The sequence below is a fragment of the Lolium rigidum genome, chromosome 3 (genome assembly GCF_022539505.1).
Source record: "Lolium rigidum isolate FL_2022 chromosome 3, APGP_CSIRO_Lrig_0.1, whole genome shotgun sequence".
In the NCBI taxonomy this organism is placed as follows: domain Eukaryota; kingdom Viridiplantae; phylum Streptophyta; class Magnoliopsida; order Poales; family Poaceae; genus Lolium; species Lolium rigidum.
The window spans coordinates 34,156,805-34,181,392 of NC_061510.1; the positions used below are offsets into that span (position 1 = coordinate 34,156,805).

The window sequence follows — 24,588 nt, forward strand, 5'->3', positions numbered from 1 at the left end:
AGCAAGTCTGGTGCCATTTTAAAATTCGTCTTTACGGACTGTTCTGTTTTTGACAGATTCTGCCTTTTATTTCGCATTGCCTCTTTTGCTATGTTGGATTTATTTCTTTGATCCATTAATGTCCAGTAGCTTTATGCAATGTCCAGAAGTGAAAATAATGATTGTGTCACCTCTGAATGTGTGAATTATTAATTGTGCACTAACCCTCTAATGAGTTTGCTTGAAGTTTGGTGTGAAGGAAGTTTTCAAGGGTCAAGAGAGGAGAATGATATACTATGATCAAGAGGAGTGAAAGCTCTAAGCTTGGGGATGTCCCCGTGGTTCACCCCTGCATATTTTAAGAAGACTCAAGCGTCTAAGCTTGGGGATGCCCAAGGCATCCCCTTCTTCATCGACAACATCATCAGGTTCCTCCCCTGAAACTATATTTTTATTCAATCACATCTTGTGTTCTTTACTTGGAGCGTCGGTTTGTTTTTGTTTTTGTTTTTGTTTGAATAAAATGGATCCTAGCATTCACTTTGTAGGAGAGAGACACGCTCCGCTGTTGCATATGGACAAATATGTCCTTAGGCTTTACTCATAATGTTCAAGGCGAAGTTTCTTCTTCGTTAAATTGTTATATGGTTGGAATTGGAAAATGCTACATGTAGTAATTCTAAAATGTCTTGGATAATGTGATACTTGGCAATTGTTGTGCTCATGTTTAAGCTCTTGCATCATATGCTTTGTACCCATTAATGAAGAAATACATAGAGCTTGCTAAAATCTGATTTGCATATTTGGTCTCTCTAAGGTCTAGATAATATCTAGTATTGAGTTTTGAACAACAAGGAAGACGGTGTAGAGTCTTATAATGTTTACAATATGTCTTTTATGTGAGTTTTGCTGCACCGGTTCATCCTTGAGTTTGCTTCAAATAACCTTGCTAGCCTAAACCTTGTATCGAGAGGGAATACTTCTCATGCATCCAAAATCCTTGAGCCAACTACTATGCCATTTGTGTCCACCATACCTACCTACTACATGGTATTTCTCCGCCATTCCAAAGTAAATTGCTTGAGTGCTACCTTTAAAATTCCATCATTTACCTTTGCAATATATAGCTCATGGGACAAAATAGCCTTAAAAACTATCGTAGTATTGAATATGTACTTATGCACTTTATCTCTTATTAAGTTGCTTGTTGTGCGATAACCATGCTTCTGGGGATGCCATCAACTTTATCTTTGTTGAATATCATGTGAGATGCTATGCATGTTCGTCTTGTCTGAAGTAGTGGATTTCATGATCAAATGGTTTGAGTATGCATATGTTAGAGAAGAACATTGGGCCGCTAACTAAAGCCATGAATCATGGTGGAAGTTTCAGTTTGGATATATATCCTCAATCTCATATGAGAATAATAATTGTTGTTACATGCTTATGCATAAAAGAGGAGTCCATTATCTGTTGTCCATGTTGTCCCGGTATGGATGTCTAACTTGAGAATAATCAAAAGCGAGAAATCCAAAATGCGAGCTTTCTCCTTAGACCTTTGTACAGGCGGCATGGAGGTACCCCTTTGTGACACTTGGTTGAAACATATGTTATGCGATGAGAATCCGTGTTTTCCGAGATAGTAGGACAAGGTGCGAGCACTATTGGTATTCTATGCATGAGACATGCAACTTGTAAGATATAATTTACATAACTCATATGCTTTATTACTACCGTTGACAAAATTGTTTCATGTTTTCAAAATAAAAGCTCTAGCACAAATACAGCAATCGATGCTTCCTCTCGCGAAGGGCCATTCTTTTACTTTTATGTTGAGTCAGTTCACCTATCTCCCTCCACCTTAAGAAGCAAACACTTGAGTGAACTGTGCATTGATTCCTACATACTTGCATATTGCACTTGTTATATTACTTTATGTTGACAATATCCATGAGATATACATGTTATAAGTTGAAAGAAACCGCGCGGCGGCCGGCGCGGAATGCAGTGGTGCTACGCGGTGCGCTCCTGTCGGTGACACCATGCCTTCTCCCCGCCGAATGACTGTCGATGGCGCAGACTTTGAGGTCGCTGCCCGCGGGAAAAACAGCATGTCCGCCGCCCGTGGGGGAAACCGTACGCCCAAGATCCCCGACGCAGCGGACGAGATCAAGGTCCGTTGCGCAATGAAGCGCAACTTGAAGGAGCTGCAGCTGCAGAGCACGCATCTCCCGCACACGCCGACGCACAAGGAGGCCGCGCGCAGCAGCTTGCAGCCTCACCGCCGCCAACACGTGGCGGATAGCGATCCAAGCCGGAAGCGGTGACGGCGACGGAGGGAAACAGACCTGGTGGAAGGGCATCCCGGGCGGTGTCGATGTAGAGCCCGGGGCCAAGGTCGCTCCCACACCGCCGAAAGGCAGGGACGGCGTCGGTGGCAGCAACAGCCGCTGCTGCGGTGTTGGTGGCGACGGCAGCAGCTGCTGCTGTTGCAGTTGCCCACCGAACGACAGGGACATTGTCGGTGAGGACAGCAGCTGCAGCGGTGGCGTTGGTCGCGGCGGCAGCTGCTGCTGTTGCTGTAGCGTCCCGGTGGGGAAGAAGGCGTTCGACTGCTGGAGAAGAGGGACCCCCGGCTCCGAGGTATGGCCCGACTCAGAGATGATGGACAGCGGCAGCGGGGACTGCAGCAGCCCGACGTCGGGTGGCGGCGACGACAGCAGCAGCGTGGGCTGCTGCCGGCGGCGGCGGCCCGTAGGGATCGGCCAGGAAGAGGTGGATCTCCTGGACAGCAGTGGTGAGATCGCGGAGGGCTGCGGTGATCTCCGCCGGGGAGAGAACGATGGGGACATCGGAGTGCGGCGGTGGTGGGTGGGAAGAACTCGGTGGAGGGCTGGACATAATCGAACCCGGGAAAGCTGATACCAAATGTTATGGTGGTGCTAGAGGGATGGCGCGAGAGGGCCGGCCGGGGGCCTTGCCCACGGCCGGTGGCAAGAGGGAAGGGATTTCCTTCTTAATTCTTGCTTGATTAGATTGATACATCTCCTCTCCTTATATAGAGAGGTTTACTTGACTCCCAAGCAAGGCTTACTTGACCCCTAAGCAAACCATAAGACTAACGGGCCCAGGCCCATGACGTACTCTAACAGAATCCAGCAGAGTACTTGCTCGGGCCATGAACACCATACATGTGTGACATATGGACCTATTATGGATACGTGATAGACAATTTTAGATGTCATTGTATCCAAACTGCAAAAAGAGCCAAGGAAGGAAAAAATAACATAGGGGCAATGAGCTCCAGCTGGGGATTCAGCTACACACCATTCCCCCGTGAGGGATGAGAAGACAAACGTGACCAGCTTGGTTTCATAGTCTTCCATGCATATCACCTTGAACGATGTCTCATCATCGTCCTCCTTGCCAATGGGAGCGAGGATGGGCACGATTCCACAAGGGCGCTCTTTCTGGGCACCAGTCAGGTCCTCAGGTATGGGCGGAAGCAGCAGGTGGCGCTGGGACAGTGGATCACACACCACGAGGTTGCTGAATTGGTTCCAACCCAAGGTGTCCTCCTTGAGAAGGAGGTGGCCGTTGCTGGGCTTGGGGACAAAGGAGTAAGTGAAATTGGCTGTGTCGGCGAGGGCACGGGCGAGCGGGGCGCCTGGGCGGGGTGGAATCTATCTTTCTCGATGAATCCGAGGAGCGACGGATGGGTGCGTTTGCGTAAGCGGCGGAGGAAAGAGCGCTCGGTGATGATGCAGTGGAAACGGGGGTAGGTGGTCGAGGCGCGGACGAGTGCGGCCGGGTGGGTAAGCATAGGAAGATCTTCTCCAGGATCTCGTCGATGAGGTGCGGCGTCGGCTGGGCCATGGCGCCCGCCAACGGGGTGGGAGGAAGGGGATTGGTGGCTAGGGCCTTGGGCGGAGTGGAGCGAGCAGCAGCCAGGGCTGTTGTGTTCTGTTTACACCATCTCCACTGGCTGCCCTAATAGTGAGCTTTCTCCTTTCGGAGCCCCGGCTAGATCTTGCTTCTTGCCTATTGATACGTCTCCAATGTATCGATAATTTCTTATGTTCCATGCTACTTTATTGATGATACCTACATGTTTTATGCACATTATATGTCGTATTTACGCATTTTCTGGAACTAACCTATTAACAAGATGCCGAAGAGCCAGTTGCTGTTTTCTGCTGTTTTTGGTTTCAGAAATCCTAGTAACGAAATATTCTCGGAATTGGACGAAATCAACGCCCAGGGTCCTATTTTTGCACGAAGCTTCCAGAAGACCGAAGAGGAGTCGAAGTGGGGCCACGAGGCGCCGCCACCATAGGGCGGCGCGGCCTGTGCCCCGGCCGCGCCGACCTATGGTGTGGGGCCCTCGTGTGGCCCCCACGTTGCCCTTCCGCCTACTTAAAGCCTCCGTCGCGAAACCCCCAGTACCGAGAGCCACGATACGGAAAACCTTCCAGAGACGCCGCCGCCGCGAATCCCATCTCGGGGGATTCAGGAGATCGCCTCCGGCACCCTGCCGGAGAGGGATTCATCTCCCGGAGGACTCTTCATCGCCATGATCGCCTCCGGAGTGATGAGTGAGTAGTTCACCCCTGGACCATGGGTCCATAGCGAGTAGCTAGATGGTCGTCTTCTCCTTGTTGTGCTTCATTGTTGGATCTTGTGAGCTGCCTAACATGATCAAGATCATCTATCTGTAATACTATATGTTGTGTTTGTCGGGATCCGATGGATATAGAATACTATGTTATGGTGATTATCAATCTATTGTTTATGTGTTGTTTATGATCTTGCATGCTCTCCGTTATTAGTAGAGGCTGTGGCCAAGTTTTTGCTCTTAACTCCAAGAGGGGGTATTTATGCTCGATAGTGGGTTCATGCCTTCATTGACACCTGGGACAGTGACAGAAAGTTCTAAGGTTGTGTTGTGATGTTGCCACTAGGGATAAAACATTGATGCTATATCTAAGGATGTAGTTGTCGATTACATTACGCACCATACTTAATGCAATTGTCTGTTGCTTAGCAACTTAATACTGAATGGGGTTCGGATGATGATATGGGGTGGCCCGATCTTCTCAGTAAGCAACGGTGGTGATGATGATCACGGGTGGTGGCAGCGGAGATACACGACGATGAAGTGGATGATAACTTGTATGACGCAACGAGATCTCTCGATTGGTCCTCGTTGCCGGATGCAACGAGCTCTCAACCCTGCAAGATATTCGCAACTCCACACACTTGCGCACGTAGCCGCCGACCACGAAGCGGTAAGTTGCAACCGTCTAATTCCCAATGGAACAGCGAGATCACACAAGACTTAAACAGGATCTACACAATATCCAAGCAATATGGTGTAGGGAATTCAATAGTTTTGCGAGCAAACAACTAAGAACTAGGGTTTATCTTAAACATGGTCTAAAGCAGCTAGGGGCGTCCCGGGCACTTATATAGGCGTCCGGGACGAGTTCTGGTCGAAAAGATACAAAAATAACCGACCCGGAATAGATCTCGGTCGAGACAGACTCGGACACGTCCGGTCTGGGATCCGGTCGACTGGGCTGTGGACCGGCCGGTCCGGTTGGCGGCCGGTCAACCGGGCTGTGGACCGGACTGTCCGGTCTGTGGTCCGGTCAACCGGGCTGGGGACCGGGAAACTGTGAAGTTTCCGGTTTTCGTCCGGTACGAGGGGATTCGTCCGGTTGTCGTCCGGTTAGCGGCCGGTCGACCGGGCCAGGGACCGGGCTGGCCGGTCTGGGGGCCGGTCTGACCGGGTTCTGGACCGGCCTGGACTTCTTCTTCTCCTCTCGCGCATGCCTCCCGCTCCTCCCTCGCGCGTCCATGAGATATCTTCATGTCCAGCTCCATGTCCAGCTTCACGGCCATCTTGTCGTCCGTCTTCATGTCCAGTTGCTCCTCTCCTCGTGCGATGCTCGTCTCCTCTTGATACCTGATGATACATAAGTAATAGGACTTAGGCGGTATAAAGTTCTCATCAATCAAAGTATCGTTTAGAAACAAGTTCACTCGTTGTTTAAGTAGCTTCGCACGAGCTCGTGTCATTGGTCCAATCCGAACTTCATTGGACTTGAGCTTCACAAGCAGGTTCATCTTCGGTTGGTAATGACGGAGGTAGTAGTGAGGTAGGGATGTCCTCATCATCTCCCCCCTTCAAAAGGCGTCGACCCCGACGCTCCAAGGTCTTCTCCGTCATATGGTGTCAAATCAGCAACATTGAAAGAATTATCGACACCAAACTCATCCTCCGGAAGATCTATTGAGTATGCATTATCATTGATCTTGGCAAGCACTTTGTAAGGACCATCACCACGAGGCTTCAACTTAGACTTTCTCAGCTTCGGAAATCTATCCTTGCGAAAATGTACCTGCACCAAATCACCAGGCTTGAACAACATCTCTTTGCGCTTCTTATTCATCCTTGCAGCATTGCTCTTGCCTTTCTTCTCAATCAACTCTTTAGTCTTCTCATGAATCTTCTTTACATAATCTGCCCTCTTTGATGCCTCCATATTAACTCTCTCATGTATGGGCAAAGGCAACAAGTCAAGCGGAGTAATGGGTTTGAAACCATACACCACCTCAAAAGGACATAGCTCTGTGGTAGAATGTACCGCCTCGTTGTAAGCAAACTCCACATGCGGCAAACACTCTTCCCACTCCTTCAGGTTCTTCTTGATCATGGATCTCAACAATTGTGACAATGTTCTATTCACCACTTCAGTTTGACCATCGGTTTGGGGATGACAAGTAGTGCTCGAACAGCAGCTTCGTCCCAAGCTTTCTCCAAAGCGTCTTCCGAAGTAGCTCATAAACTTCACGTCACGATCGTAAACAATAGTCCTCGGGACTCCATGTAGACGTACAATCTCCCCGAAAAACAGGTTAGCAATATGCGACGCATCGTCGCTCTTGTGGCGAGCAATAAAGTGGGACATCTTAGAAAATCTATCCACTACCACAAATATAGAATCATGGCCTCTCTTAGTACGCGGCAAACCCAACACAAAATCCATACTAATATCCTCCCAAGGTGTAGTAGGTGCCGGTAAAGGAGTATACAAACCGTGAGGCTTCAGCTTGGATTTGGACTTGTTGCAAGTAATGCATCTCCTCACATATCTATCCACGTCCCGCCTCATCTTTGGCCAATAAAAGTGGTCAGCTAGCATGAGTAGCGTCTTCTCACGCCCAAAGTGACCCATCAAACCTCCGAGCATGTGATTCCTGCAATAAGAGCAAACGCACGGACGATTCCGGAACACATAGTTTGTTAGCCCTAAACAAGAAACCATCATGTATGTGATATTTTTCCCATGCTTTACCAAGAGCACATAAGCGATATGGTTCAGCAAAATCATGATCAATGGCATACAAATCACATAGTATCTCTAAACCAGGAATTTTAACATCAAGTTGAGTTAATAGCATATTCTTCATAGATAGAGCATCGAGCAACAATATTATCTTTTCCCTTCTTATGCTTAATAATGTATGGAAAAGACTCAATGAACTCAACCCACTTAGCTAGACGCTTATGCAAAGTAGATTGAGCTTTCAGGTATTTTAAAGCTTCATGATCAGAATGTATGATAAATTCTTTTGGCCACAAGTAATGTTGCCAAACCTCAAGAACTCTAATTAAAGCATACAATTCTTTATCATAGATAGGATAGTTCAACTTAGCACCAGATAGTTTTTCAGAAAAATATGCAATTGGGCGACCCTCTTGCATCAACACACCACCAATTCCAATACCACTAGCATCACATTCAATCTCAAATTGCTTATTGAAATCAGGAAGTGCAAGCAACGGTGAAGAAGTTAACAATCGTTTCAGTTCATCAAATGCATGATCTTGGGCTGCGCCCCATTCAAAGACAACACCCTTTTTAGTCAAATCATTCAAAGGTGCAGCAATAGTACTAAAGTTGGGCACAAATCTGCGATAAAACCCAGCGAGACCATGGAAACTTCTTACTTGACTCACATTCATGGGAGTAGGCCAATTTTGAATAGCTTCAATTTTAGACACATCTACTTCTACTCCATGCTTAGAGACAACATAACCCGTAAATATGACCTTATCTTTGCAAAATGTGCACTTCTCAAGATTACCATAGAGTTTATTATCACGCAACACTTGCAAAACATGTCGAATATGTATAGTATGATCAGATTCATTGCGGCTGTAGATTAATATGTCATCAAAATACACAACCACAAATTTGCCAATAAATTCACGCAAAACATGGTTCATCGAGTCTCATGAAAGTACTAGGTGCATTAGTTAATCCAAAAGGCATTACTAACCACTCATATAAACCAAATTTTGTTTTAAAGGTCTGTCTTCCACTCATCCCCTTCTTTCATCCTAATTTGATGATAGCCACTACGCAAATCAATTTTAGAGAACACAGCGAGCACCACTCAATTCATCTAACATATCCTCTAAACGGGGAATAGGATGACGATATCGAATAGTAATGTTGTTTATAGCTCTACAATCTACGCACATACGCCAAGTACCATCTTTCTTAGGAACTAGAATAACAGGAACAAGCACAAGGACTAAGGCTTATGCGAATATAACCTTTGTCGAGTAGCGCTTGTACTTGCTTCCGTATCTCCTTCGTCTCTTCGGGATTAGTGCGATATGGCGCCCTATTGGGCAGCGAAGCTCCGGGAATCAAGTCAATTTGATGCTCAATACCTCGCAATGGTGGTAGTCCTGCGGGTACCTCCTCCGGAAACACGTCGCCGAATTCCTGCAAAACACTAGAAACACCAAGAGGAAGAGGGGTCATGTCGTTAGAAACCAAAACCGTACCCCTGTACAAAAGCACAAGAGGCATGGCCGTAGGATCCTCACTAAATTCTCTCATGTCTTCTTTGGTGGCTAATGAGACTAAGGAATTCACTCTCGCACTTTTCGTTATATCACTCACGACATTACAATTCTCTCGCCTATCTAGAGGTGCATCCTCCAAATTCACTTCGATCTTCTGATGAGACTCATTGACAATTTGTTGTGGCGACATAGGCTGTAAGTTAATTTTCTTGCCCTTGTACTCCAAGTGATATGTATTGGCACGGCCATTGTGTTGCACAGAACGGTCATAGAGCCAAGGCCGACCCAATAACAGGTGACAAACCGTCATAGGAACCACATCAAAGTCAATGCAATCCTTATACGGTCCAATCGCAAACTCAACACGCACCATGTGGTTTACCTTCATCTCACCATTATCGCTCAACCACTGAATATAATATGGATGCGGGTGCGGTAGATACTTCAACTTCAGCTTGGTACATAACTCCTTGCTTGCTAAATTGCGGCAACTCCCACCATCAATAATGACCTTGCAAGCCTTGTCAGGACCAACTAAAGCTTTGGTTTGGAACAAATTGCAGCGCTGAGTAGATGCACTAGGCAACACATTAAGAGCACGCTGCGACACAACAATGGTGCGAGCATCAGAAGGATATGCATCTTCACCATCAGTGTCATAGTCATCATCGTCTGGAGCATTTGGATCAACATCATCTCCAGTCTCATACTCATTGTCCTCATTGATAAACATGACTTTGCGGTTAGGACAATCTCTCTTGAAGTGACCCTTGCCACCACATGTATGGCAAAGCATATCGCGGTTGCGTGTCGTAGACACACCAGAACCACTCGTACTTGCAAGCAGATTCGGACTTCTTTGCATTAGATACATTGGAGACCGGTTTGCTAGGCGGAGTAGAGTAAGGAGCGGAGCGCGTCGAAGGCGCCGGCGCCGTAGAGGGCGCGCGGGGTGTAAAACGCCCAGCTCCCGTAGCACGTCCCTTAACCTTGGCTTCTTCAGACTAACCGTGATTCAGCTTCTCTTGCATGATGTAACAATTGATTCATATTGGTGTAGGTGTAATGACGAACAATGCCTTTAACATCATACTTCAGTCCATTCGAAAACGCTGCATTGTCATCTCTAGAGACTCACGGACACGACCACGCTGCATAAGCATCTCCATCTCCATGTAGTACTCATCAACAGTCTTCACACCTTGCCTCAATAGTGTTAGCTTATCAAATATGTTCCGCATATAATTGGTAGGCACAAAACGAGAAGTCATAACCTCCTTCATTGCACGCCATGTACGGATAGGCTGCGCACCATCTTCGTCGCGGTTACGAACCACGAATCCCACCAACGCAATGCATAACCATCAAATTCAGAAGACGCAAGCTTGATCTTCCTATCTTCAGAGTAGTGTGGATGTAGACTCCATAATTTCTCAATCTTGAGCTCCCAAGTAAGGTATTCTTCAACATCAGCTCCTCCTTCAAACTTGGGTATGGAAAACTTAGGCTTACCCAATCCATCTTCTTCATCTTGTCCACGACCATTGCGGCCAAGTGGAACCCAGCCACGAGGACGATGACCATGAGGCGCACCACGAGCATTGTGTGCGTCATCTTCAAGCTCAGGATCTTCATCATCTTCTTGTTGTTGTTGTTGTAGTACAGTCAAGTTCTCAATAGCGAGACGCATATCCGCAATATTGCGCTGTATATCCGTCATTTGATCAGACAATCCCGTGACGGTGACATTAGTAGCATCCAGCGTTTGTTTGATCTCATCAAGCTGTACTCTTAAGCTCATCATCGTTAGTGCGGAATTCACGTCGCATCTCATTACGAAGAGCTTCATATTCCCTCCATGTGATGATATCTCGCCGAGTTCTTGTTTTCCTGGTTAACAATCTTATTATCACTAGCAGACATGATTAGTAGGTTAGTGCACTAAATCAAAAATATATGGTGGTACTCTCACAACTCACTCAAAACTGATAAGAAAAGGAAATCTTACCGTTCCAAAGTAAATTAGTGTTGCTTACCACTTGTAGGAACAACTAGTGCACGGATGTAGCGAAGCGAATATCAAGGGTATAAGAACAATCACACGACAAAGCAGGGTATATGTGGGGCTGTAGGTAGGCTACCTATTTGCACCAATAACAAGCTCTAGCGCTGACCGTAGACAACCAAAGATACTCACACAAGGCGATATAATGGGGCAATGCAACTATATGGAGGAAAGGTTGCAATGCACAAGAGAGACACTAGCAAAGCTCAACGAGACAGGCACAAGATTGCTCAACTACGGATGCAGTAAAGAAAACTTAGGCCTTTCACTTGACTTCAACTAGCACACACTTTTCTTTTTGTACACACGCAGCTATGTAGCTCTTTTTGCTTCTTTTCTATTTTCTCTTTTTTTTGATTTTATGACTCAACTCCTTGATAACACGGCCAACAAGATATGCAAAGCACCAAAACCCTAATGAGCAGCACTGTCGAGCGGTAGAACTAGTCTCTTCTGGGGAAGTTCCTAGTCACGTATATCGAAAGGCTGTAGCTATGGTTTGGACAAACACACTGTATGCTATGTGGACTCGGAGTAAACAAAAACTGACTCTAGATGATCACTAGATGAAAACACAAACCCTAACGATTCTACTAGACGAAAGATAAAGGTACGCAAAAACAACTACGAAAAGCAACTAAAACTCGAAATTAGTGCAATCTAAGGCGATGGCAAACCCTAACCCTAAATATTTTTGGCTTTTTCTGGATAGGAAAACACTCACAACTCAACTATGGGGTGGAGTGTGGATGGCTTACCGAGGAAAACTGGAAATCTGATACCAAGATGATATGGGGTGGCCCGATCTTCTCAATAAGCAACGGTGGTGATGATGATCACGGGTGGTGGCAGCGGAGATACACGACGATGAAGTGGATGATAACTTGTATGACGCAACGAGATCTCTCGATTGGTCCCTGTCGCCAGATGCAACAGCTCTCAACCCTGCAAGATATTCGCAACTCCACACACTTGCGCACGTAGCCGCCGACCACGAAGCGGTAAGTTGCAACCGTCTAATTCCCAATGGAACAGCGAGATCACACAAGACTTAAACAGGATCTACACAATATCCAAGCAATATGGTGTAGGGAATTCAATAGTTTTGCGAGAGCAAACAACTAAGAACTAGGGTTTATCTTAAACGTGGTCTAAAGCAGCTAGGGGGCGTCCCGGGCACTTATATAGGCGTCCGGGACGAGTTCTGGTCGAAAAGATACAAAAATAACCGACCCGGAATAGATCTGGTCGAGACAGCACTCGGACACGTCCGGTCCGGGATCCGGTCGACCGGGCTGTGGACCGGCCGGTCCGGTTGGCGGCCGGTCAACCGGGCCGTGGACCGGACTCGTCCGGCTCGTGGTCCGGTCCAACCGGCTGGGGACCGGGAACCGCGAGTTTCCGGTTTTCGTCCGGTACGAGGGGCTTCGTCCGGTTGTCGTCTCGGTTAGCGGCCGGTCGACCGGGCCGAGGACCGGGCTGGCCGGTCCGGGGGCCGGTCTGACCGGGTTCTGGACCGGCCTGGACTTCTTCTTCTCCTCTCGCGCATGCCTCCCGCTCCTCCCTCGCGCGTCCATGAGATATCTTCATGTCCAGCTCCATGTCCAGCTTCACGACCATCTTGTCGTCCGTCTTCATGTCCAGCTGCTCCTCTCCTCGTGCGATGCTCGTCTCCTCTTGATACCTATGATACATAAGTAATAGGACTTAGGCAGTATAAAGTTCTCATCAATCAAAGTATCGTTTAGAAACAAGTTCACCCGTTGTTTAAGTAGCTTCGCACGAGCTCGTGTCATTGGTCCAATCCGAACTTCATTGGACTTGAGCTTCACAGCAGGTTCATCTTCAGTTGGTAATGACGGAGGTAGTAGTGAGGTAGGGATGTCCTCATCGGATGATAACCTGAAGGTGGACTTTTTAGGCATAGATGCAGTTGGATGGCGGTCTATGTACTTTGTCGTAATGCCCAATTAAATCTCACTATATTTATCATATCATGTACATGCATTGTTATGCCCTTCTCTATTTGTCAATTGCCCGACTGTAATTTGTTCACCCAACATGCTTTTATCTTATGGGAGAGACACCTCTAGTGAACTCGTGGACCCCGGTCCTATTCTTTACATAGCATACAATCTACTGCAATTGTGTTTTACTGTTTTCTTGCAAACAATCATCTTCCACTCGATACGCTTAATCCTTTGTTACAGCAAGCCAGTGAGATTGACAACCTCACTGTTTCGTTGGGGCAAAGTACTTTGGTTTTGTTGTGCAGATTCCACGTTGGCGCCGGAATCCCTGGTGTTGCGCCGCATCACATTTCGCCACCATCAACCTTCAACGTGCTTCTTGACTCCTACTGGTCCGATTAAATCTTGGTTTCTTACTGAGGGAAACTTGCCACTGTGCGCATCATACCTTCTTCTTGGGGTTCCCAACGGACGTGTACATCTACGCGCATCACCTATCTCGATCGCCTCCCTTTCTCTGCACTTGCTTGTCCTCTGTGTCCAAGTTTCCAAAATGGGCCGACACAAGATAGTGATCTGTCGGGTCGACAACTCCACAAGCCGGCAGGTGACTTTGGAACGGGACACATTTAATAGTTTGGTAGCTTCAGTCTAGAAAGGAATATATCCAAACCATATTTGTTTTATGGAAGAAAATTATCAAAGCTACATGTATGGAGCGATTTCAGATCTTGGTGCAAATTTCTTATAGGTTGCGTGGGAAATATTTGAAAAAACCCGTAAATATTTGGAATGCATGCATATCAGAACTTGATGAGCTCAAGCTACCTACATAGTACTGCAGTATTGGTCACACTTTCTTTTAGTTACCGTAGTACAGAAGTTGTACCTAAAGATGGTCTACAATCTGATTTGGGTCACCTTCTTTATCCAGTATATAGTTTTTTTGCCCTTTTTTTACTCTATGTGATTTGATTTTGTATCTACAACTTTTGTATTGTAAATATTAAATTATTTCTTCCTGCTAAATAAAACATTTACATTGTATTCCTATTTTCCAGGTTTGTTCATCAATCGCTTGGTGTGAATTCTTTAATTGTCTTCTTATTATCTGCCAATGGAGTAACTTGGGTCGACATCCAGAAATAGCATGTGTGGTACAGTTTTATCTGGACTCTTTGATGTTCTCCATCTTGTTGTACATATAAATTGTTCTCAATGCTTGATTTCCCGAGAATTGCTGAATTCTCTTCATGGTGTTTCTTTTGTTGTTTTACACAATCATATGTTATTTAACACAACAGTTCTGGCATGTTTGTTGGATTTGTGTGAATTATGTGTAATTGAACCAAGTTTAGCTATATGAAAGCTCCTCTGTATCTTATACTGGTGCTGATTTATCTTTGTGTTGTAACAAGCAGATATATCGTTGCGAATACACCTCACGTTGTATTTTGAAAAGAGAGAAGAAACTTGAGATAGTTTCACTTCTACAAATACCAAGGTCTAAAGGATTGTCGACAAATCTCTACAAATGATTGAGTCTTGTTTGTAGAGATGAGATTGAATGACTGGGCAGCAAACTTGGTGATGCAATTTTTACCACGGGTAGTGATGAGACAAAAAATAGGTAAAAGAACGTGCTGAGACGAAAAAACAAAAGGCTGAAATAGTAGGAAATTGGGCATCTATTTAGACGAGATTGAGCTACCACTGACCGGTGAGGAGATAGACTGGATCTTTAGCAATGTATGATCCAGTGGCCTCGCGTAAGCAGATATCATGGTTGTTTACTTTAGAATTCCAGAATCCACATGTTAGTAAGTATGGAGTAGCAATTTTCGTAACTTGCTACATAAGTGGCTCTGAAATGAAAAGCATTCTTTTCTAGGATTTTGCTATTAAATACTGGTTCTTACTAAGACATAAATTAATGCTTGCATGGATCTAAATTTATTTTAGTTGGTTAAATCATTTAACATGCAATATAGTCATTTCATCTTAAGAATATGCCCGAATTCAAGCATAAATGTAGTACTACTATGGTAGCATTTTATCTATTTGCTCTAATGGTACAACCAGGTTTATTGACATGTGCATTTCCAGCATTTGTCTATGTTTTTGTGAAAGCAGTTTTAATTGGATGCTGATGAGTTCTTTTGCAGCTTAAGTATTGAACTGTGATACTTCTGTGTTTATGCACAAGCCAAAGATAAAAGTTCTAATTGACACGAGCATCTGTTGTAGCTTCTGGATACATCAATTTCAGCAGCAGAGGACTATGATTATCTTCTAGCCAGATGAGTAAACTAGATGTGCCAAAATTTAGGAGATTGAATACTCTGTTGGCTAGCAGCCTTTGTCTTTGCACTGTAGATATGTAATGAGTTGGAGAGTGTAGACTTAGTTAATAAATAAAAGATTCATGACTTCTCAGTCCTACCTGCTTGAGGGGATTGTCACAGTAAAAAGGGGGTGTAATAAGCAATGCATTCCTGATTGATTAGTTAAAATGGTAAACTGATGGTAGGAGAAAGGATGCAATCTTGCACTCATGACTCTTCAAGTTTGTATATATGTATGGTGCTATGTATACGGTTTACATCATCACAAAATAGTTGTTTTCTGAGATGGTTGATTGCTGTTGTAAGCTATGCTTTTTTTTTTGCTTCATGGTCTAGGTCGGATAAGGGGTGCATACAGTTTACTTCCAAGTTTTAATTGACTCACTTCCATGGTAGAAAGAAATATAAATGGTGCCTGGGCAAGAACAACAAATCAGGCAGAGGAATAGGGCCGCACCAGACCTGCCAGGAGGCGCCCCATGGGGCGCCCCAACCACTAGTGTAGTTGAAATTAGCGTGAGACATGTGTGAATATCTCATATGGGTATTAAAAACAACAGTTTGAGATGCCATTCTTAGATAGCCCGCGATCCATATTGGCCTAATATCTCAGAAAGCCACATACGGAAAAACTGAATGGGCTATCTCAGAAGCCACACAAAAAAAGGAGTACATATCTAGTGTATCCATATTACAGGCCTCTCATCCATGTCCAAGTCTTATCAAGTTCATACGTACACATGTATCCCGATCACATTTCACTTAACATGTATCCGGTCTAATTAGCAGATGGTACTAGCTTTATTTTAGGGTTACATGATCCCACGCCTTCACAGGATTCTACTGATATACAATGGGAAGACTAGGAAAATCGAGTGCATAATTGTGTTCAGTTAATATCATGTCCCATGAATTGTAAGGTACTCCGGACCAAGAAAATATTCCACATGTTCCAGTGTTCTTGATAGGAAAATTGTCTAAGAGAGAATGCACCTAACGGTTAACCACTCTGGGAGTGGAACCACCAATCACAATAACATCAACATAGAACATCATGTAGATATGAGTACCACTCTGGCAAAAAAGAAAAACAAGAATGTATCATCTTCTGAAGAGATGAAGGCAACTATAGATAAGGTCAATCAACTGAGCATACCAGCCAAGAGGAGACTATTTTAATCCATAGAGAGCTCCTTGCATCTTGTACACATGCGAAAGATATCGAGCATCCTCATAACTAGGCAGCTACTTCCTCTACACATCCTCAGACAAAAACCCTCGTGACATCATCAATCAGCCAAAGGCTCGAACCTCATGAGACTGCAATAGAGAGGACATGACAAACTATCGCGGGTTCACAACAAGACTGGACGTGTCACCATAATCGATGATACATCCTTGTTCATATGTCTTTTGTAGACGTGTTATATTCATATGTGTTTTGAAAACAAAATAAAGCCAAAAATAAAATGAAATATATTGAAAAAATTGAATAAAATATTTTAAAGGGATAACAACAAATGAAAAGAAAGAAAAGAAAAATGAAAGCAAAAAAAGAAAGACAGGAAAACAAAACGATTACCTGGGCGGGCAACCAGGCAGAATCAAGTGAGCGTTATGTGGCTAATGCACACTGGAGTACAACATATTCGCGCAGTGTAACGAATTGAATTTCTGCGGGAATCAAGCCCAGCTACTCTCCGGTAGGTGTGTAGATGAGGGCGCTCCTCCACACCGACCTGGTCGGCGCTGGGAGGATGCCGCACAACCTCGCGTGTCCCGGGTAGCTAGCTGGGCCGCGGCCCAACATCATGTAATGCGTTTTTTCCTTTTCGTTTCTTTTTGTTTTCTGTTGTTTGTTTTTTTAAAAAATATTTTTTTAAAAATCTAAACATTTGTCAAAATTTAAAAAATTCAAATTAAAAAGAAATAACTTTTTAAAAATCTGAACAATTTTCAGATTTGAATATTTTTTAATTTGAATAAAAATGTATTTTACTCTATGAACAATTTCCGAATTTGAACATTTCTGAATTTGAACAAAATTTATATTTGAACGGTTTTCGAATTTGAACGGTTTTCGGATTTGAACGGTTTTCAACTTTGAACATTTTTGAATTTAAGCATTTTTCAATTTGAATAATTTTTTAAAATTGAAATTTTCGAATCTGAAAAAATATAAACAAAACCGAAAATAGAAAAAAGAAAACAGAAAACAGAAAAAGAAACCAGAAAAAAAAAGAAAAAAGAAAAACGAACTGCTACAGGCAACAGATACAAATGGGCGTGGCCAATACCCGACCAGGGGGTGTGCGGTGGCTGGTTGCCACCGACCTGGTCGGTGTATAGGTTTTGCCTGCTGTTTGGGGAGCTCCTGGCGCTCGCGCGCGGAGCTCCACGCCACCGACCTGGTCGGTGGGTGGAAGGCACCGCACACCCCACACGATCCAGTAATTTAGTGGGCCGCGGCCCATTGCATCAGGTGAGTTTTTTTTTCCTTTTTCTTCCTTCTTTTCTGTTTTTTCTTTTCTGTTTATATTTTCGTTTTTTAAAATCTAACACTTTTAAAAACTTTTTTCATAAAATTTGAACAGTTTTCTGAAATTAAAAAAGTTTTTAAATTTGAACATTTTTTGGATTTGAATATTTTTCAAAATTCGAAATTTGAAAAAAATTTTAACTCGAATAATTTTCAAAATTGAACGTTTTTTGAATATGAACAAATTTCGAATTTGAACGATTTTTCAATTTGAACGATTTTCATATTTGAACAATTTTCAAATATCCATATTTGAACGGTTTTCGAATTTGACCGGTTTTCAAATTTAAACAGTTTTGAAATTTGAACATTTTTAATTTAAATATTTTCTCAATTTGAATTTTTTTAAAAAATCAAAATTTTCGAATCTAAAAAAGATATAAACAAAACCGAAAATAGAAAAGAAAACAGAAAAAAGAAACCAGAAAATATAAAATAGAAAATAAAAAAAACGAAACAGCCACAAATGGGCCTGGCCCATACCCGACCAGGGGTGTGCGGTGGCCGGTAGCCACCGATATAGGTTTTGCCCTCGCGCGCGCCCCCTAGATGTCGTCGTTTCGCTTGTTTGGAGCCGAGTTGGGCCGGCCGATGTATGTTCTCTGCCGTAGCGTTTTTCTTCGTGTCTTGCGCGCTGTGCCTGAATTCCGGGTAGTGCGGCTGACGAACGCGCACATTTACATACAATCCCGGAGGAAGCTAGTATTTAAACCGGTCCTCCACTCCTTAACTTTCCGAGGTGGGACTAAATTTATATGCAGTGATTCGACCGGACGCGCTGGGCTGCATGCACCACTGCCACCTCCACTTGCTGCGGGCCCGCGCTGAGCTGTACTCTGCATGTTCCGTCAAAAAGAAAAGCCGCTAGCTGTATTATTTTTTTCTCTTCCGCTGCAAGTCATTCGTTCGGTCGGAGCCAACCATTTCAAAGTCATGTTTCGCGGCGTCCACGAGAGAACATGAATGCACAAGTTATATTCCCTATTTTAAACTCGCTCCTTTCTTTCTAGTCTTGCTATTTATCGATCGAGTTAGGTGCTGACTCTATTTTTGAACTAGTACTAAACTGATATTCTCGCCGTTTGTGTTTTCTGTTTTTTTAAGTCAAACTTTGTTAAATTTGATCAAATAGTTAGAAGAAAGTAGTAACACCTATAATATAATCGCTATAAAAACATTTTTTATTATATGCATTTGGTATTATGTAAGTTATTTTTTTGTTTCTATATTAGTGATAAAGTTTGACGAAGTTTGACTTTAACAATAATATTGCCTTGAGGAACACATCTAGTATACCCGGGGAACAAGATCCTTCATAAGGAGGAACCAGTTGAGGGTATGTGAGGAACAACCCCGTAGATTATGAGGACAAGAATATTACGTCTGACAAAACACATCTCCTCTTGTCAGGAACAAGAATAATGCGTTCGAGTAACATATCTCGTCTACTCGTGATCCTTTGTTTCAATGCATAATTATTCATGATCTTTTGTTTGAGTTACTTCTCATGTTATAAACATAGTTGCTAAGTTCTATTGTTAGAATTATATCTACCATGCCTATGTTTAGAGTACTTCAATCCCAGCTTACAATGCTTCACACTAACTTGATCAAGATTGTGTTGGCTACATGTCACCTCAAAAATTATTATGTTATCCCTTACCTACTCGAGGACGAGCAGGAGTTAAGCTTGGGGATGCACAAACGTATTTATAATTTTTGATGTTGCATGCTTGTTTTACACCAGTTTATATACGTTTTGCTTACACTTCGTTGCACTTTTATACATTTTCCGGCACTAACCAATTAACAAGATGCCATAGTGCCAGTTCCCTTTTTCTGTTGTTTTGTATTTCAGAAAAGTTGTACAGGAAATATTCTCGGAATTGGACGAAACAAAAGCCGAAGTCAATATTTTACCATAATGAAGACAGAGTCCACAGGGGAGACGAAGAAGAGGCACAGGGTGGCCAGACCATGCCTTGGCGCTGCCAGGCATGGGCCCACGCCAAGGGGTGGTGTGGGCCCCCTGGCCTCCACCAACCTCGCCCTTCCACCTATTTACTCACGATCTCAGAAAAAACCTAAACACCCGAGCCTCCATCCACGAAAAGTTCCATCACGGCCGCCATCGCAGACCCTAGCTCGGGAGGGTTCTAAAGCTCTTCCCGGCATCCTGCCGGAGGGGGAGATCATCACCGGAGGCCTCTATATCGCCATGCCCACCTCCGAAGTGATGCGTGAGTAGTTCATCCCTGGACTATGGGTCCATAGCAGTAGCTAGATGGTTGTCTTCTCCAATTTGTGCCTCATGTTTAGATCTTGTGAGCTGGCTAACATGATCAAGATCATGCTTATGTAATGCTACATGTTGTATTTGCTGGGATCCGATGAATATAGAATACTATGTTGAGATCGATCATATACTTGTCATATGTCATTTATGATCTTGCATGCTCTCCGTTGCTAGTAGTTGCGCTGGCCAAGTAAATGCTTGTGACACCAAGAGGAAGTATTTATGCTCGATAGTAGGTTCATGCCTCTAGCTGGAAGACTGACAGTAACTTCTAAGATTATATATGCGTTGTTGCTACTATGGTGAAAACAACAATATTTTATCCAAGGGTATTCTTTGGTTTACTTTACACACATTACTGAATGCGATAATATGTTGCTTGTAACTTAATACTGGAAGGGGTTCGGACGATAACTGGAAGGTGGATTATTAGTCATAGACGCAGTTGGATTACAGTCTATATATTCTGTTGTAATGCCCAAACGAACCTCATAGTAATTATCTTGTCATGTATGATCTTTATTCTGTCAATTGCCCAGCTATAATTTGTTCACCCAGCATGTTATTTATCTTTATGGAGAGACACCTCTAGTGAACTGTGGATCCGGTCCTTTCTATCTACTACAATCCTGTTATGTTTACTTTCTGCAAGCACTGTTCTCTTTAATTCCATTGCAAACATCTCTTTCCACGCGATACGTTTAATTCTTTGTGTTCAGCAAAACCAGTGAGATTGACAACCTCAATGTAAGTTGGGGCAAAGTATTTTGGTTGTGTTGTGTGCAGGTTCCACGGTGTTACTGACGCCAGTAGTGCGCCCTGCCAATAGTCAGCTAGCAACACCTTCAGAAATCACGCCTTTCTCCTACTGGTCGATTAAACGTTGGTTTCTTACTGAGGGAAAACTTGCTGCTGTGCTCATCATACCTTCCTCTTGGGGTTCCCCAACGGTGTGAAGTCTATGCTGGAGGGTGCGGTCGCGTGATGACATCGCACCGTCGTCTCCTTGTGGCAGCATCTCGCCACCATCTTCTCCTCACGGCATCGCACCGTAGTCGGCTTCTAGCAGCATCACACCCTAACAACCTTCACCTCGCTCCATCGACCTCCACAACACATGGATTTCGCCGCCACCGTTGTCGGCTTCAGCGGCATGGCACCGTCATCGCCTTGTAACCGCATCATCACACCGTGGTCTCCTCTTGACGTCAACAACGCCTTCCCGACACCGATCACCACGCCATGCCCATCCAGCGGCAAAGCGCCTCCACCGGCCTCATTACACAGCTGGCGTCCATCTCGCATGGAGTGCGCTGAGCCGCCACCACAGATCTTTGTGGCACTAATAGCAATTGTTGGGGCTGAATCACTCAGCCCCTCTTCTTCTTCTACCTCTCACCCTCCTCAATCTCTCTTGTTTCTCTCAATACAACACAAGAACACACATCATGAGAAATATTATAAATGCGACAAGCAAATAATGAAGAATTATAAAAGAAAACGCAGCGGAGACACGAGATTTAACGTGGAAACCCCTTCCAACACAGAAGGAGAAAAAACCACGGGCGCCAGCCAGCAAAATTTCACTCTATCGAGGAGTGTTTACAAACTCCGTGGGTTATCTTATAATCTGATAAACCCTAGCCGGTGGCTTACAAGATGTATATATAGGCAGTGGCAACGATCCGTACTGCTCAAGCCTACCGGCGATGGGTCTTGCTCCGCTCGTCTGAAGTTAGTCTCCCTTTAGTATATGAATATGGATCAGAATATAACAAGAAAGACTAGATAAAACACACACACGCACACCTCACCAAGAGGAAATCTTGCTTTGCATTTTCCTCCCGGCCGGTGAAACTACTCTGGCTACATTGTATTCTCTGCCCTCACGGCATCCTTTTCTCTTTCATTTGCTCACCTTATATAGTCAATACAAGATAATTACTCACACCCACTAACCCCTGGAATCACTCCAGCAGACCAGCTCCACATGACCAGCCACTACTCACGACCTGGCCATGCATTTCGCACGGTGCTAACTAACTTGACCATAGCTAGGACCTTTTCTCAAGTAAATAACAAACTCGCCCATTAAGCTAGGCTAGCACGCGTTCAAACTCCTAATCAACACAATCAATCTAATGACGCAACTAAAACAACACGGTGTACCCAACGTACAACCTTAACCAACAAACGCATCTCAAGATTATCTCTAACAAGGCCTAGAAGTGACATATTTGCAACTCAAGAATGTTAGTCATCTCTGTAAATGGATATGATGTTGTAAAACGAAGAAGGTCCTTGGTAGGAGTTGGTTGGAGCTAACTACTTGAAGAAAGGCACTTTTATTCAAAGTAAACCTAGTCCTTCACGTTCTAATTTTTGTTCTGGCCTGGTGTCGAGCAAAGATACTTTTTAGGAGGTCAGTTGGATCGGTCATCAACCACTCTTTCGAAGCTTCCCACACCTTTATAATCCCTGTTATAGTCAGTTTGTTACAGTACTTCAGTACATACAGTTCTTACTAGAGGAGATTTGATTATCTAAGATTTAGAATGTTTTTGAGAGAGGAAACCACAAAGAGATGTGGTTTAAATTGCTAGATGTTTGTGGACAAGTCTAGTTGACTAACGAACCAGATAGAGTCTCGTAGCTTTTAACAAAGTCTAGAGTTTTTCGGTCAGGTCGATCTTTTCTAGTAGCCAAAAATAATAAAGTTTTGTCGGCCCTCAAACTTCCATTGAGGATCAAAGTTTTCTGTTGGTTGGTGATAAGTAATAGGATTCTAACTAAAGAAAATCTTAAGAAAAAGGATGGAAAAAACAGGAACTGTGCTAGTTTTGTGATGATCACGAGACTCAAGAGCATTTGTTCTTTTTTGTCCTTTAGCTAAGTCATTTGGAGTGTTGTTGGTATGTCTCTAGGTATTTGTAAGCTACCTGAATACTTTACCTAGCTTAATACTCATTCGGAAAGAGACAAAAAAAAAGCTGTTATTATTGGGTCTGTGGCTATTATTTGGGCAATTTGGAAAACACAAAATAAATCTTGCTTTCAAAGAATTATGTAAGGAGATCCTACAAATATAATCTTATTTGCTTCTCAGTTTATTAACATATGGGTGAAACTGTTGAAAAGCGGGCTTCGAAGGCTTCTACTGCAAGGAGCTAAAAGAATGACGCGGGTGGCGCATGAGATCTTTGGGCAGAAGCACGGATGTGAGTCTTACATATCCTGGTGATGACCTGCACACCTTTTGCCTGCTGGTTTCGTGTAGTAGATCGTAGCTTGTCTTGATACCTATCATATGTTTTGGTAAGGAACTTCATTGCTTTGTTTCGGAAGGCTTTCGTTTGGCTAGTGTATAGATAGCAGGGGCTTGTCCTGCGAGAGCGGCGATTTTAAAGGAGCTGGTAGGTGTAGGTGTCACATCTACCGTTCACTTTGTGCTTTGAGATTGGTGAGGCTTTTGACATTTGTCTAATATAAAACTAATAATTGAAACACAAGTGAAACTTTTTTGAAACTAAAGTGATACATGGAAAATATTGTAAAACAGTCTGACAAAAAGTGAAACTGATGACATCATTGCTGATGTCACTACGGTTTGTTTCACAAAAATATTAGTGTTTCAGTTATGTTTCAATTAAGTTTCAAATTTGTTTCACAATTTTGTGAAGAAATTGGTTAGCACATGGCTGACGTCATTGCTGACGTCACTCCGGTAGGTACCGGCGCTGATGCGCGTGATGTACACGTCCGTTGGGAACCCCAAGAGGAAGGTGTGACACTACTAGGAAAAGGCCTAGCCGTAAGACAGCCATCAGTGGCGCACCACGACTGCCGTGCGCCACTACTACTTAGCAGTGGCGCACCACAAAACGGTGGGCCACTGTTACAAAAGTAGTAGTGGCGCACCCCAAATGTGGTGCGCCATAAGTAAGTGGTGACGGGAGGCCAGCTCCTCCCCAACCTAGTAGTGGCGCACGTCTCCGGGGTGCGCCACTGCTACATTACTTACCTATGGCGCACGTTAAAGTGGTGCGCCACTGCTAGGAGATGTCCAGAGCCCGTTTAGAGATGATAGGATTAGCAATGGCGCACATCAGTGGTGCGCCACTGCTACATAGGTTACCTATGGCGCATGTCTTTAGGTGCGCCACTGCTAGGGGGTGGCCAGAGCCCCTTTAGAGATGAGAGGCTTAGCGGTGGCGCACCACACGGCGGTGCGCCATTGCTACGTCACCCTAGCGGTGGCGCACGACTAGGTGGTGCGCCACCGCTAACCCGGGACCATTTCCTGCTTTTCACCCTCCACTCACATGTGCCACCCACTTTCCCCAAACACTCTTCCACCACCACCTCCCACCAAATCCGGATCCGGTCGTGTTGCCCCTCCTTCCCACCTCATTTTCACCTCTTCATTCACCAAAATTAAGTTGGTAAACTTAATTTTCTTCATAGGTAAGTAATGGTGAAGCTTTCTTAGCTCAATACCCTACTCAAT

At 44.3% G+C, this 24,588-nt stretch overlaps 1 long non-coding RNA gene across 2 annotated transcripts in view; it reads left to right on the forward strand.

Annotated features, from left to right (window-relative positions):
• LOC124701409 overlaps positions 1 to 15,472 on the forward strand; it is a 32,773-nt gene extending 17,301 nt beyond the window's left edge. The window contains exon 7 of one of the 2 annotated variants that reach the window (XR_007002029.1): positions 15,067 to 15,472. This is a non-coding gene — a long non-coding RNA (uncharacterized LOC124701409). Of the gene's footprint in view, positions 1 to 13,962; positions 14,380 to 15,066 lie in introns of those variants that run through there. The other variant, XR_007002027.1, reaches the window with a different exon arrangement.
• Positions 15,473 to 24,588: the final 9,116 nt, after the last annotated feature.